General features: G+C 58.5%; 1 non-coding gene across 1 annotated transcript; it reads right to left on the bottom strand.

The window, feature by feature from the left end:
• Positions 1–7,643: 7,643 nt before the first annotated feature.
• Trnak-cuu (transfer RNA lysine (anticodon CUU)) lies at positions 7,644–7,716 on the bottom strand. Its single transcript has one exon. It is a non-coding gene; the product is annotated as a tRNA-Lys (tRNA).
• Between the last annotated feature and the right edge of the window lie 6,476 nt (positions 7,717–14,192).

Below are 14,192 nucleotides of genomic sequence, written 5' to 3'. Positions count from 1 at the left end.
GATCACGGCAGTGAGGGTCGGTGGGCGACGGGGCGGCTGGGGTTGTCGGGATGAGGAGGGGGGGGGAGCAGGGGCAAGGGATGCATGGGGACCAAACCGTTTGAGGGGAATGCGGGAGAGGATGTCGGAGTGGAGGGTGGGGCTGGGGGATGTGATCAGGACGGAGTCCCGACGGGGGGTGAGAAGGGAGATCGGGGCTCCGGGGAAGTGCTGGCGGAGGAGAAGGGTAAGTTGCGGGCCTCCAGGAGAGAGGGATCAGGGTGAGAAAGGAGGTACCTGTAGGAGGGGGAGGTAGAGGAGGGAGTAGATAGGGAAGGTGAGGTGGTATCCATGGCATCCTGGGGGGTTGGAGGGGGGAGAGTCTGCGACTTCTTGGGAGCAGAAGAGGCTGGGGTGCCGCTGGGACGTTTCACAGCGGGAGAGGGACGGGAAGAGGTGTGGGGGATGGGGACGACCGGGAGATGGCGGGAGACGGCAGGTCCCACCGGCGGTGCAGGCACTGGTGGTGGTGCTGGTGCTGGCGCTGGGGCTGGAGCTGGCGCCACAGAAGATGCAGTGGCAGTGGTTGGCACTGGCGATGGCGAGGGCGATGGTGATGGTGATGGTGATGACGATGATGATGGTGTGGCGTGGGTGGTGGCCCGACGGGCAACAACCCTGGCGGGGGTGGCATGAGTCACATGTGGGAGGGGAGGGAATGGGTCACGTGAGGCATGGGGGGTAGGAACAGGGGAGGGAGCAACAAAAGGAGCGGGGGTGGGAAGAGTGAGGAGGGGGGGAATATATGGGGGAGGCGGTGAATGAGCACACCACGTGATGGTGGTGGCAGCAAGTGAGGGGGACGTGTACACGATTGCAGTGGTAGTGGCGGTAGTTGTGGGGGTTGTCATGGTGAGAGGATAAGTGGGAGAGGGGAAAAGAGGAAAAATAACAGGGGACAGTCAAAGGACAAGGACAAGAGACTGACGAAGAGGAAGGGTAAGACGTAAGCAGAGACGACAGAAAGAAAGACGGGCAGGGAGCGGCGGCGGCGGCGGCGGCAGCGGCGGTCGGCAACAGCAGCAGCGGCAGGAACCGGATACGGTGGCGGCAACCGGCGGCGACGTCGGCGGGAGACCGGCGGCGGCGGCGGCGGCGGCGGCGGCGGCGGTTGGCAACAGCAGCAGCGGCAGCAGCGGCAGGAACCGGATACGATGGCGGCAACCAGCGTCGGCGGGAGACCGGCGGCGGCGGCGGCGGCGGCGGCGGCGGCGGCGGCGGCGGCTGCGGCGGCGGTGGGAACCGGTGGCGGCGGCAGCGGCGGCGGCGGCGGCGGCGGCGGTTGGCAACAGCAGCAGCGGCAGCAGCGGCAGGAACCGGATACGATGGCGGCAACCAGCGTCGGCGGGAGACCGGCGGCGGCGGCGGCGGCGGCGGCGGCGGCGGCGGCGGCGGTGGGAACCGGCGGCGGCGGCAGCGGCGGCGGCGGTGGGAACCGGCGGCGGCGGCAGCGGCGGCTGGGACCAACGGCGGCAAAGGCTCGGGACAACGGCAGCTGCAGCGATCACTGAAACTCCTAGCACTTCGAAATTAACGACAATAATATCGAAGGGCGCAACCCTCTCGAGTTACGCCGAAGAACTGGGTATGCCGTACTTTTTTTTTTTTTGTTTTTTCCTTTATTGTGATTTTAATACCTGTGACAAACAGGTAGGCCGGCAGCGGACCAAGTATGCCGCTCTTCGGCCTCAGAGTATACACAGAACAGAGATGAGTGAGATATAAAAACAATCAAGATGGCGGGGTACAAACAGTAGACAAAACAGAGTTAAAACGGAGTCGGTCACGTGCGTAGCACAATGGATAAAAGCGGAGAAACACGGTGCACAAACGCAGATGGCAGATGGCCACACGTGAACCAGCGGAGCACAAACGACGAAACACAAACACACTGCAGGAGAGTCGAGGCACAAACACATGCGATGGTCTTCGGCGTAGGACGATGAAAGTAACTGATGGAAGACAGCAGAGTCGTGGCCTGCCAAGGGGAAAAGGTGTGGGGAAGAGGAGAGAGAGGGGGAGGGGAAGATGCCAGTGGAGGAGAGGGATGGAGGAGAAGGGGGAGGGTAGGGGGAGTGGAAGCCCAAGGAGAAAGGGGAGGGGAGGGAGGGAGAGAAGGGAGAGAGGGTGCCCACAGGAAAAGGAGAGGAGAGGGAAGGTAAGGCTCAAAGTTGGTAGGAGGGGTAGATGGAGGGGAGGAGGGCATCATCAGGGAGGGGGAGTTGACGGAAGCCACCGAGGGAGAGGGTGTGGAGGGTGTAAAGATGGAGAGCAGGTGGGATATAGGAATGCAGGCGCGGCAGCGGGTTGGGGTGGGAGAGGATGGGAGAGACAAGAGGGTGTGGAGGATCAAGCTTGCGGGAGGTGTAGAGGATCCGTAACCGTTCGAGGAAAAGGAGGAGGTGCGGGAAGGGAATCAGGTCATAGAGGATCCGCGTGGGGGAAGGGAGACGGATGCGATAGGCGAGGCGGAGCGCATGGCGTTCTAGGATCTGAATGGACTTGTAGAAGGTAGGAGGGGCAGAGATCCAGGCGGGATGAGCATAGCAAAGGATAGGACGGATGAGGGACTTGTAGGTGTAGAGGATGGTGGAAGGGTCCAGACCCCATGTACGGCCAGAAAGGAGCTTAAGGAGGCGGAGGCGGGAGCGTGCCTTGGCTTGGATCGTCCGGAGATGTGGGTTCCAGGAGAGGCGACGGTCGAGGGTGACACCAAGGTACTTGAGAGTAGGTGTGAGGGTGATGGGACGGCCATAAATAGTAAGATAGAAATCAAGGAGACGGAAGGAACGAGTGGTTTTGCCTACAATGATCGCCTGGGTCTTGGAAGGATTGACCTTGAGCAACCACTGGTTACACCAAGTGGTGAACCGGTCAAGATAGGATTGGAGAAGGTGCTGGGAGCGTTGCAGGGTGGGAGCGAGGGCAAGGAAGGCAGTGTCATCGGCGTACTGGAGAAGGTGTAGGGGAGGTGCAGGTGGAGGCATGTCTGCCGTGTAAAGGAGGTAGAGAAGAGGGGAAAGGACGGAACCTTGGGGCACACCGGCGGAGGGGTAGAAGGTGTAGGAATCAGTGTTGTGGATGGTGACATAGGAAGGACGGTGGGAAAGGAAGGAAGCGACCAGACGGACATAGTTGAGAGGAAGAGCAAAGGTTTGGAGCTTGAAAAGGAGACCGGAATGCCACACACGGTCATATGCGCGTTCGAGGTCGAGGGAAAGGAAGATGGCGGAACGACGGGAATTGAGTTGTTCGGAGAGGAGGTGAGTGAGGTGAAGGAGGAGGTCATCGGCTGAGAAGGACGGCCGAAAGCCACATTGGGTAGGGGGGAGGAGGCGGTGTTGGTGAAGGTGCTTGTGTAGGCGGCGGGTAAGAATGGATTCCAGGACCTTGCTGAAGACCGAGGTAAGGCTGATGGGACGGTAGGAGGAGACAGCGGAAGGCGGTTTGTCGGGCTTGAGGAACATCAGGATCCGGGAGGTTTTCCACAGGTCGGGGTAGTAGCCGGCGGACAGGACCACATTGTAGAGCCTGGCCAATGTGGAGAGGAAGGAGGCAGGAGCTTCACGGAGGTGACGGTAAGTAACACGATCGTGACCGGGAGCAGTGTTGCGTTTAGGGCGAAGTGTAGCAATGATATCTTGAGTGGTGATTGGGGTATTTAGTTCAGTGTGTGTGATGTTGTCCAAGTACTGGAAGCCAGGAGCAAGCGGGGGGACAGAGGTATCAGTTCGATCACGGACATCAGGAAAGAGGGAATAATCGAACTGGGGATCGTCAGGGATGGTAAGGATATCGGAGAGGTAGGAGGCGAAATGGTTGGCCTTACTAAGGGCATCAGGGAAGGGGTGGTCATCATGAAGGAGAGGGTAGTAGGGAGAGGGTTTAGATCCGGTAAGGCGGCGGAAGGCTGACCAGTACTTGGACGAGTTGATAGGTAAGGTGGCATTAAGACGGGTGCATGTCTGTCGCCAGTCCCGGCGTTTCTTTGCCGTGAGTAAGTTCCTGATGTGTCGCTGTAGTTGCCGGTGGCGTCGTAGTGTGTCCTGGTCACGTGTGTGAAGGAAGGCACGGTAGAGCCGGCGGGATTCACGCAGGAGAAGGACGGCCTGTGGGGGTAAGGTGGGGCGGTGCGGATGGATGGCAATGGTAGGGACGTGGGCCTCCACGGCCTCAGACAAGGTCTGCTGGAGAAAGGAGGCAGCACGGGTAACGTCATCAGGTTGGTGGTAGGTGAGGGGGTGGCTATCGACCTGGAGAGCAAGGGAGTCCCGGTAGGCATTCCAGTTGGCACGGGAGTAGTCATGGACATATTTCGGGGGAGGGTCATGGCGCGGGTCGGGACGGGGGCGACGACCGTCTGATACAGTGAGGAGGACAGGGAGATGGTCACTGCCAATGGGATCAAGGACGTCCACCGCTATGCGGCCAAGCAGGGTGGGGGAGGCTAGGACGACATCGGGAGTGGTATTGGATTCAGGGCGGGTGTGTTGGGGAATTGGAAGGACGTCGCCTTGGAGGGTGGCAAGGAACCGATGCCACCGCCGTAACTGGGCGGCAGAACGACTATGGATGTTAAGGTCGGCGGCGATCACGTAGGAGGAGAAGGTACGGTCGATGTAGGAAAGGAAGTCGAAAGGAATAGGTGCAGCGGGGCGGACATAGATGGTGGCACAGGTAAGGGTAAGGCCGGGGAAGAAGAGACTAAGGATCAAGTGTTCTGTGGGGTCAGGAAGGAGGGGTTGGAGCCGGACAGGGATCTGGCGGTGGTGGCCAATGGCAACTCCGCCACGCGCTATCTGGAGTGGATTGTCAGACCGGTGAAGGAGGTAGGGCGAGGTGTGGACGGTGTGGTGGGGCTGAAGAAAGGTTTCGTTCAGAAGGAAGGCATCCACACGGTGGGTCGTAAGGGTATGCATGAGGAGGTGCTTGTTGGTGGGAAGGGAGCGGATGTTATTGAACAGGATACGGTGCTGTCGTGCCATAATGGGGATTTAAACGAGGGTGTCGAGACGGGAGAAGGTGAAATGGGCCTGGTTGTGGGAATAGGTGGCGTAGGTGTTGAGGTGGAACACGGAACGGGCAGCGAGGGAAATCTGGTGGAGGGTGTGGGGACGCTGAAAGGGATGGACGTTCTGGAGCACTATTGTGACGAACCTGATGATGTCCTCTGCGGTGGGGGGAGGACGGAGGGAATTGCCAGGAGGGGTGGGGTCATCCAAAGGGCGGAGAGGAACAGTGAGTTCAGGAGCGGATGGAGGAGGTCGAGCCTTGCATTTCTGGGAGTAGGTAGGGTGTTGGAGGTTGCAGGTATTGCAGGAGGGAGGAGACTGAAGGTTGGGGCACTGCCGGAGGAAGTGCGCTTGCTTACAATGCGGGCAGACTGGGGCCTCGCGGCACTCTGATGTTGGGTGTGCGTTATAACGCAGACACCTCTGGCAGCGAATGGATTGTGGTGGGGAGCGGGAGGGGTCAACCTTATACCGGCGGTGGAAGAGGAGGGCACCCTCCTTAAGGAGATGGTCGATGGAGGGAGCGTGTTCGGAGAAAACTCGCATAAGGCGAGTGGGGCCCGCAGAGTTGAAAATGCGGCGAACAGCTCGCACCTCCAGGTACGGGTGGGCCTTCAACTCCGCCAGCACCTCTCCCTCCGTGATCGTCGGGCTAAGCCGAGTGATCACGGCGGTGAGGGTCGGCGGGCGACGTGGGGGTTGGGGTTGACGGGGGGAGGAAGGGGAAGGAGCAGGGGCAAGGGAGGCATTAGGTCCAAATCGGGTGAGAGGAATTCGGGAGAGGATGTCGGAGTGTAGGGTAGGGCTTGGGGAGGTGATCAAGACAGAGTCCCTACGGGGGGTAAGAAGGGAGATGGGGGCTGCAGGGAAGTATTGGCGGAGGAGCAAGGTCAGGTTGCGGGCCTCCAGGAGAGAGGGATCAGGACGGGAGAGGAGATACTTGTAGGAGGGGGAGTTAGAAGAGGAAGTAGAGGGGGCTGGAGGGGAGACATCCATGGCATCTAGGGGTGGGGGAGGGGGAAGATGCTGGGACTTCTTGGGTGCAGAGGAGGCGGGGGTGCCACTGGGACGCTTAACAGCGGGGACAGGATGGGAGGAGGCGTGGGGCACAGGAGTGACGGGGAGATGACGGGAAGCGGCAGGTCCCGGTGTCGGTGCTGGTGCTGGTGCTGCTGTTGGTGCTGCTGTTGGTGCTGCTGCTGGTTGTGGCGCTGCTGCAGGTGGTGGTGCTGGCGCCGGCGATGGTGCGGCATGGGTCGTAGCCCGACGGGACACAACCCTGGCAGGGGCCGCATGAGTGGTGTGGGGGAGTGGGGGAAAGGGGTCGTGTGTGGAGGCTTGGGGAGAAGGAGCAGGGGGTGGGGCGACAAAGGGAGCTGGGGTGGGAAGGGTGAGGAGGGGCGGGATATAGTAGGACGGGGGCGACTGAGCACACCAAGTAAGAGTAGTGGCAGCGAGGGAGGGCGTCGTATAGACGATGGCGGTGGTAGTGGCGGTGGTGGTGGGGGTGGTCATGATGGCAGTAAGGAAAACTGGAAACACAGAAAAGAAGAATGGGGACAGACAAGGGACAAAGTCAGGAACAGATTACAGATGACAGATGAGAGACGTCGAGGAGCGAAAGGATGAAGGCAAAGACGAAGACGAGAATAGCGACGACAACGAAAGCAGGAGAGGAAGACGAAGCACTGGGTCCTGGCGGCGGCGGCGGCGGCGGCGGCGGCGGGGGCCGGAAGCTGCGGCGGCGGCGGCGGCGGCGGCGGCGGCGGGGGCCGGAAGCTGCGGCGGCGGCGGCGGCGGCGGCGGCTGGGTCCGGAAGCTGCGGCTGGGTCCGGCGACGACTGCTACTGCAAAACTGGCGGCACTGGAAACTGCTGCTGCTGCTGCTGCTGCTGCTGGCGGTTCCGGAACTGCGACTGCGACTGCGACTGCGACTGCGACTTCTGCGAAGCCCTAGCACTTCGATACGTAGCAGTAATCTGCAAGGTATCGAAGGGCGGAACTCTTCCGAGGTCCGCCGAAGAATGTATGCCGTACTGCTTTGGCAAATGCTTTATCTGCGCCATTCGCCTTAATCCCATCTGAGAGTAATTCTTAATAATACGCCTGTCGCTAATTGTTCCTCATCTCAGATACTGTTTGCTATACGGCCACGATACGCAACTGATTTCCAAGATTCGTCTTCCTCCTGTGACGATGGAACTCACGAAACCTGGTTTACTAGACCAATGCTCAACCACTGAGCTAAACAGGCGCCGCCTAGCGGCACTTTTGCGTACTTCGTCCGTACGGTCGTCTGAATCATCAGACTTGAGCTGACAACACTTCATATTTTCTACTAATATTTGCAGCTATGGCGACCCATTACTGCTTGGCTACACATCTGACACGTAGCCGATGTTCTCTCCAAACAAAACCACCTGCACTTCAGAACATGAGTTTCACACATGTCTACAAAATCACCTTCACCTTCAAATACAGTTTTCTTGCGACTGATGGAGACGTAGGCAAATTTTAAAGTTGCTATTTCCATTACACCACGTTAATCAGAAAATCGGTAATTTACATCTGCAGCGGAAAAAAATTCCGTTCCGCCCAGCGTAGGGCTCGAACCCACGATCCTGTGAATAAGAGTCTCATGCTCTACCGACTGAGCTAGCCGTGCTGCCTCGTTGGATCCCTGCTGGGTAGCAGATCACACTGTACTCGTTTGGGTTGGGTGGTCCCATACAGAATCTCTCCATGCTGCCTAATGTTTTCCTAACGTCACACTCGTCACGTACTTCACTTTTATTTCATAATCATTTCTGAGAGGTAAAGGAATTGCATGACAATCTGCAGAGCTTGCGGCGTCAAAATTAACACACATACTTGATGTGACTCAAAAGCCGAACGAGTTACTTTCCGACGTTGTTTTAGATGTGCAAGTGCTAGTCAAAACTCGCGGTGAGGGCTCTCTGCCGACCATTTCGCTAGTTAACACCGGTCTTGTTGTGTGTTTCACGCTCAAGACAATCTCCAAGCACAGAATGATCAACAGCAACATTCAGACGGTTTCGTACTGCTCAATTGCTACATTAAAACGGTATGTTTGTTTTTCAGAACTGGAAAAACACGACCGTGACAGAATTCGAACCTGCAATTTTCGGATCCGAAGTCCGACGCCTTATATATTACGCCACACTTTCACTGACGACCAGGTACAATTTATATACGACTCATCTCGAAACACTCACGATCCTGAGGAATTGTGTTTTCGTTCCACACAGCCGCTGCCCCTTACTGTTTCTCGCCCATTCGTTACATTCAACCTCTTACGATACCGACCAAACATAGACAGGAAAACAAGACCACACACTTTGAGCATTCGGAATCGATGGCAGGGTGTCCCTCGCCGCATTTGCTACAATGGCAATTTGCTACTTCTGCAGAAGCGGCGGCGACGACGACGACGACGACGACGACGACGACGACGACGACGACGACCGCGAGAGGCTCTGAGATTTGTGATAAGTACATCTATAGAATGTAATTCAGACTGCCTCGTCCCACCTTATGCCGTACTTTTTTTTTTTTTTTTTTTTCCTTTATTGTCATTTTATACCTACAAAGGTAGGCCGGCAGCGGCCTAATATGCCGCTCTTCGGCCACAAGAAACATACAAGAGATAAAGACAGGAAGACATAATCTCAAAACACAGACATGGAGGACAAAAATCAGAAGACAACAGAGAATAAAAAGAAATGAAGTCGTTCACCGACGCAGCACTGTTTCAGTTTGAAAAAGACGGGCAGCACAGCACGGAACAGAGAACACTAGCACAGGTGAACGGTGGAGCAGAAAACGAAGTAACACTCGAGGCACAGACGGGACGAAAGACACGGACACTGCGGAGATGGGCTTCGGCGCTTGCAGGGGCACTGTCCACACCGAAAAGCTGGGGGCCTGCCAAGGGAAAAAACAGGGGGAGGGAAGGAGGGAGGGGGAGATAGGATGCCAGGGAGGAGGAGGGGAGAAAACGAAAAAAGGGGGGTGGAAGCCCAGGGAGAGGGGGAGGGGAGGTAAGGATGAAAGGAGGGAGAGAGGGAGGGAGAGAAGGGAGAGAGGGTGCCCACAGGAAAATGAGAGGAGAGGGGAAGGCAAGGCTCAAAGTTGGTAGGAGGGGTAGATGGAGGGGAGGAGGGCATCATCCGGGAGGGGGAGTCGGCGGAAGCCACCTTGGGAGAGGGTGTGGAGAGTGTGAAGATGGAGAGCAGGTGGGATACAGGAGTACAGGCGCGGCAGTGGGTTGGGGTGGGAGAGGATGGAAGAGACAAGCGGGTGGGGAGGATCAAGCTTGCGGGAGGTGTAGAGGATCCGTATCCGTTGGAGGAAGAGAAGGAGGTGTGGGAAGGGGATGAGGTCATAGAGGAGCCGCGTGGGGGAAGGGAGGCGGATGCGATAGGCGAGGCGGAGTGCATGCCGTTCAAGGATTTGAAGGGATTTGTAAAAGGTAGGCGGGGCAGAGATCCAGGCGGGATGGGCATAACAGAGGATAGGGCGGATGAGAGATTTATAGGTGTGGAGGACGGTGGAGGGGTCCAGACCCCATGTGCGGCCAGAAAGGAGCTTCAGGAGGTGGAGTCGGGAGCGTGCCTTGGCTTGGATTGTCCGGAGATGAGGGGTCCAGGAGAGGCGACGGTCAAGGGTGACGCCAAGGTACTTGAGGGTGGGTGTGAGGTTAATAGGACGGCCATAAATGGTAAGATAGAAATCAAGGAGACGGAAGGAAGGGGTGGTTTTGCCTACGATGATTGCCTGGGTCTTGGAAGGATTGACCTTGAGCAACCACTGGTTACACCAAGAGGTGAACCGGTCAAGATGGGATTGGAGAAGGTGTTGGGAGCGTTGCAGGGTGGGGGCAAGGGCAAGGAAGGCGGTGTCATCGGCGTACTGGAGAAGGTGAAGGGGGGGTGCAGGTGGAGGCATGTCCGCCGTATAAAGAAGGTAAAGAAGAGGGGAAAGGACGGAACCTTGGGGCACACCGGCAGAGGGGTAGAAGGTGTAGGAATCAGTGTTGTGGATAGTGACATAGGAAGGGCGGTGGGAAATGAAGGAGGCGATCAGACGGACGTAGTTAATAGGAAGAGCAAAGGTTTGGAGCTTGAAGAGGAGACCAGAATGCCACACTCGGTCATAGGCGCGTTCAAGGTCAAGGGAGAGGAATATGGCGGAGCGACGGGAGTTGAGTTGTTCGGAGAGGAGGTGAGTGAGGTGAAGGAGAAGGTCATCGGCAGAGAAGGATGGTCGAAAGCCACATTGGGTGGAGGGAAGGAAGCGGTGCCGGTGGAGATGCTGGTGGATGCGGCGGGTTAGAATGGATTCCAGGACCTTGCTGAAGACCGAGGTAAGGCTTATAGGACGGTAGGAGGAGACAGCGGAAGGTGGTTTATCGGGTTTGAGGAACATCAGGATCCGGGAGGTTTTCCACAGGTCGGGGTAGAAGCCGGTGGACAAGACCACATTGTACAGCCTGGCCAGGGTGGAGAGGAAGGGGGCGGGAGCTTCACGGAGGTGACGGTAAGTAACACGGTCGTGACCAGGAGCAGTGTTGCGTTTGGTGCGGAGTATATCGATGATGTCTTGAGTAGTTATAGGGGTATTGAGTTCAGTGTGTGTAATGTTGTCCAAGTACTGGAAGCCAGGAGCTAGTGGAGGGATAGAGGTGTCAGTTCGATCGCGGACATCGGGGAAGAGGGAATAATCGAACTGGGGATCGTCAGGGATGGTAAAGACATTGGTGAGGTAGGAGGCAAAATGGTTGGCCTTACTAAGGTTGTCAGGAAAGGGATTGTCATTATGAAGGAGAGGATAGTAAGGGGGGGGTTTTGATCCAGTAAGGCGGCGGAAGGCTGACCAGTATTTGGACGAGTTAATAGGTAGGGTAGCATTAAGATGGGTGCATGTCTGTCGCCAGTCCCGGCGTTTCTTAGCCGCGAGCAAGTTCCGGATGTGTCTCTGGAGTTGCCGGTGGCGTTGTAGTATGTCCCGGTCACGCGTGTGGAGGAAGGCACGGTAGAGACGACGGGATTCTCGAAGGAGGAGGACGGCCTGTGGGGGTAAAGTGGGACGGTGCGGGTGGATGGCGACGGTAGGGATGTGGGCCTCCACGGCCTCAGACAAGGTCTGCTGGAGAAAGGATGCGGCATGGGTTATGTCATGTGGGCGGTGGTAGGTGAGGGGGTGGCTATCGACCCAGGTAGTAAGGGTATCCCGGTATGCATTCCAGTCGGCACGGGAGTAATCATGGACATACTTGGGGGGAGGGTCAAGGCGAGGATCGGGACGGGGGCGACGACCGTCTGATATGGTAAGAAGGACAGGGAGATGGTCACTGCCAATAGGGTCGAGGACGTCCACCGCTATGCGGCCAAGGAGATTGGAGGAGGCTAGGACGACATCGGGTGTGGTATTGGATTCAGGGCGGGTGTGTCGGGGAAGAGGAAGGACATCTCCTTGGATGGTGGCGAGGAACCGATGCCACCGCCGTAACTGGGTGGCGGAGCGACTATGGATATTGAGATCTGCGGCAATCACGTAGGAGGAGAAGGTACGGTCGATATGGGAAAGGAAGTCAAAAGGAATAGGGGCAGAGGGGCGGACATAGATGGTGGCGCAGGTAACGGTGAGGCCGGGGAAGAATAGACTAAGGATCAGGTGTTCCGTGGGGTTGGGAAGGAGGGGTTGGAGCCGAACAGGGATCTGGCGATGGTGGCCAATGGCAACTCCGCCACGCGCTATCGGGAGGGGGTTGTCAGAGCGGTGAAGGAGGTAGGGCGAGGTATGGACAGTATGGTGGGGCTGGAGGAATGTTTCGTTTAGGAGGAAGGCATCCACGCTGTGGGTGGTGAGGGTATGCATAAGGAGATTCTTGTTGACAGGAAGGGAACGGATGTTGTTAAACAGGATACGTTGCTGTCGCGCCATAGTGGGAATTTAGACGAGGGTGTCGAGACGGGAGAAGGTAAAATGGGCCTGGTTATGGGAGTAGGTGGCGTAAGTGTTGAGCTGGAAGACGGAACGGGCGGCAAGGGATACCTGCTGGAGGGTGTGGGGGCGCTGAAAGGGGTGGATGTTCTGAAGGACAACGGTTACAAAGCGGATGATGTCCTCAGCTGTGGGGGGGGGGACGGAGGGAATTGCCGGGAGGGGTGGGGGCATCCAAGGGGCGGACAGGGACAGTGAGTTCAGGAGCGGAGGGAGGGGGTCGGGCCTTGCACTTTTGGGAGTAGGTTGGGTGTTGGAGGTTACAGGTGTTACAGGAGGGGGGGGACTGAAGGTTGGGGCACTGCCGGAGGAAGTGCGCTTCTTTGCAGTGCGGGCAGACGGGGGCCTCGCGGCACTCAGATGTAGGATGTGCATTATAGCGCAAGCACCTCTGGCAGCGGATGGACTGTGGAGGGGAGCGGGAGGGGTCGACCTTATAACGGCGGTTGAAAAGGAGGGCACCCTCCTTGAGGAGGAGGTCTATGGAGGGAGCATGCTCGGAGAACACCCGCATGAGGCGGGTGGGGCCGGCTGGATTGTGAATCCGGCGGACAGCTCGAACCTCTAGATAGGGATGGGCCTTCAGCTCCGCCAACACCTCCTCCTCCGTGATCATCGGGCTAAGCCGAGTGATCACGGCAGTGAGGGTCGGTGGGCGACGGGGCGGCTGGGGTTGTCGGGATGAGGAGGGGGGGGGGAGCAGGGGCAAGGGAGGCATGGGGACCAAACCGTTTGAGGGGAATGCGGGAGAGGATGTCGGAGTGGAGGGTGGGGCTGGGGGATGTGATCAGGACGGAGTCCCGACGGGGGGTGAGAAGGGAGATCGGGGCTCCGGGGAAGTGCTGGCGGAGGAGAAGGGTAAGATTGCGGGCCTCCAGGAGAGAGGGATCAGGGTGAGAAAGGAGGTACCTGTAGGAGGGGGAGGTAGAGGAGGGAGTAGATATGGAAGGTGAGGTGGTATCCATGGCATCCTGGGGGGTTGGAGGGGGGAGAGTCTGCGACTTCTTGGGAGCAGAAGAGGCTGGGGTGCCGCTGGGACGTTTCACAGCGGGAGAGGGACGGGAAGAGGTGTGGGGGATGGGGACGACCGGGAGATGGCGGGAGACGGCAGGTCCCACCGGCGGTGCAGGCACTGGTGGTGGTGCTGGTGCTGGCGCTGGGGCTGGAGCTGGCGCCACAGAAGATGCAGTGGCAGTGGTTGGCACTGGCGATGGCGAGGGCGATGGTGATGGTGATGGTGATGACGATGATGATGGTGTGGCGTGGGTGGTGGCCCGACGGGCAACAACCCTGGCGGGGGTGGCATGAGTCACATGTGGGAGGGGAGGGAATGGGTCACGTGAGGCATGGGGGGTAGGAACAGGGGAGGGAGCAACAAAAGGAGCGGGGGTGGGAAGAGTGAGGAGGGGGGGAATATATGGGGGAGGCGGTGAATGAGCACACCACGTGATGGTGGTGGCAGCAAGTGAGGGGGACGTGTACACGATTGCAGTGGTAGTGGCGGTAGTTGTGGGGGTTGTCATGGTGAGAGGATAAGTGGGAGAGGGGAAAAGAGGAAAAAGAACAGGGGACAGTCAAAGGACAAGGACAAGAGACTGACGAAGAGGAAGGGTAAGACGTAAGCAGAGACGACAGAAAGAAAGACGGGCAGGGAGCGGCGGCGGCGGCGGCGGCGGCGGCGGCGGCGGCGGCGGCGGCGGCGGCGGCGGCGGCGGCGGTCGGCAACAGCAGCAGCGGCAGGAACCGGATACGGTGGCGGCAACCGGCGGCGACGTCGGCGGGAGGGCGGCGGCGGTGGGAACCGGCGGCGGCGGCGGCGGCGGCGGCGGCGGCGGCGGCGGCGGCGGTTGGCAACAGCAGCAGCGGCAGGAACCGGATAAGATGGCGGCAACCGGCGTCGGCGGGAGACCGGCGGCGGCGGAGGCGGCGGCGGCGGCAAAGGCTCGGGACAACGGCAGCTGCAGCGATCACTGAAACTCCTAGCACTTCGAAATTAACGACAATAATATCGAAGGGCGCAACCCTCTCGAGTTACGCCGAAGAACGTATGCCGTACTGCTTTGGCAAATGCTTTATCTGCGCCATTCGCCTTAATCCCATCTGAGAGTAATTCTT

This window comes from Schistocerca gregaria, chromosome 10, assembly GCF_023897955.1.
Source record: "Schistocerca gregaria isolate iqSchGreg1 chromosome 10, iqSchGreg1.2, whole genome shotgun sequence".
NCBI classification, from domain to species: Eukaryota; Metazoa; Arthropoda; class Insecta; order Orthoptera; family Acrididae; genus Schistocerca; species Schistocerca gregaria.
Note: the sequence above shows the minus strand (reverse complement) of the source record. Positions and strands in the feature narration are given on the sequence as shown.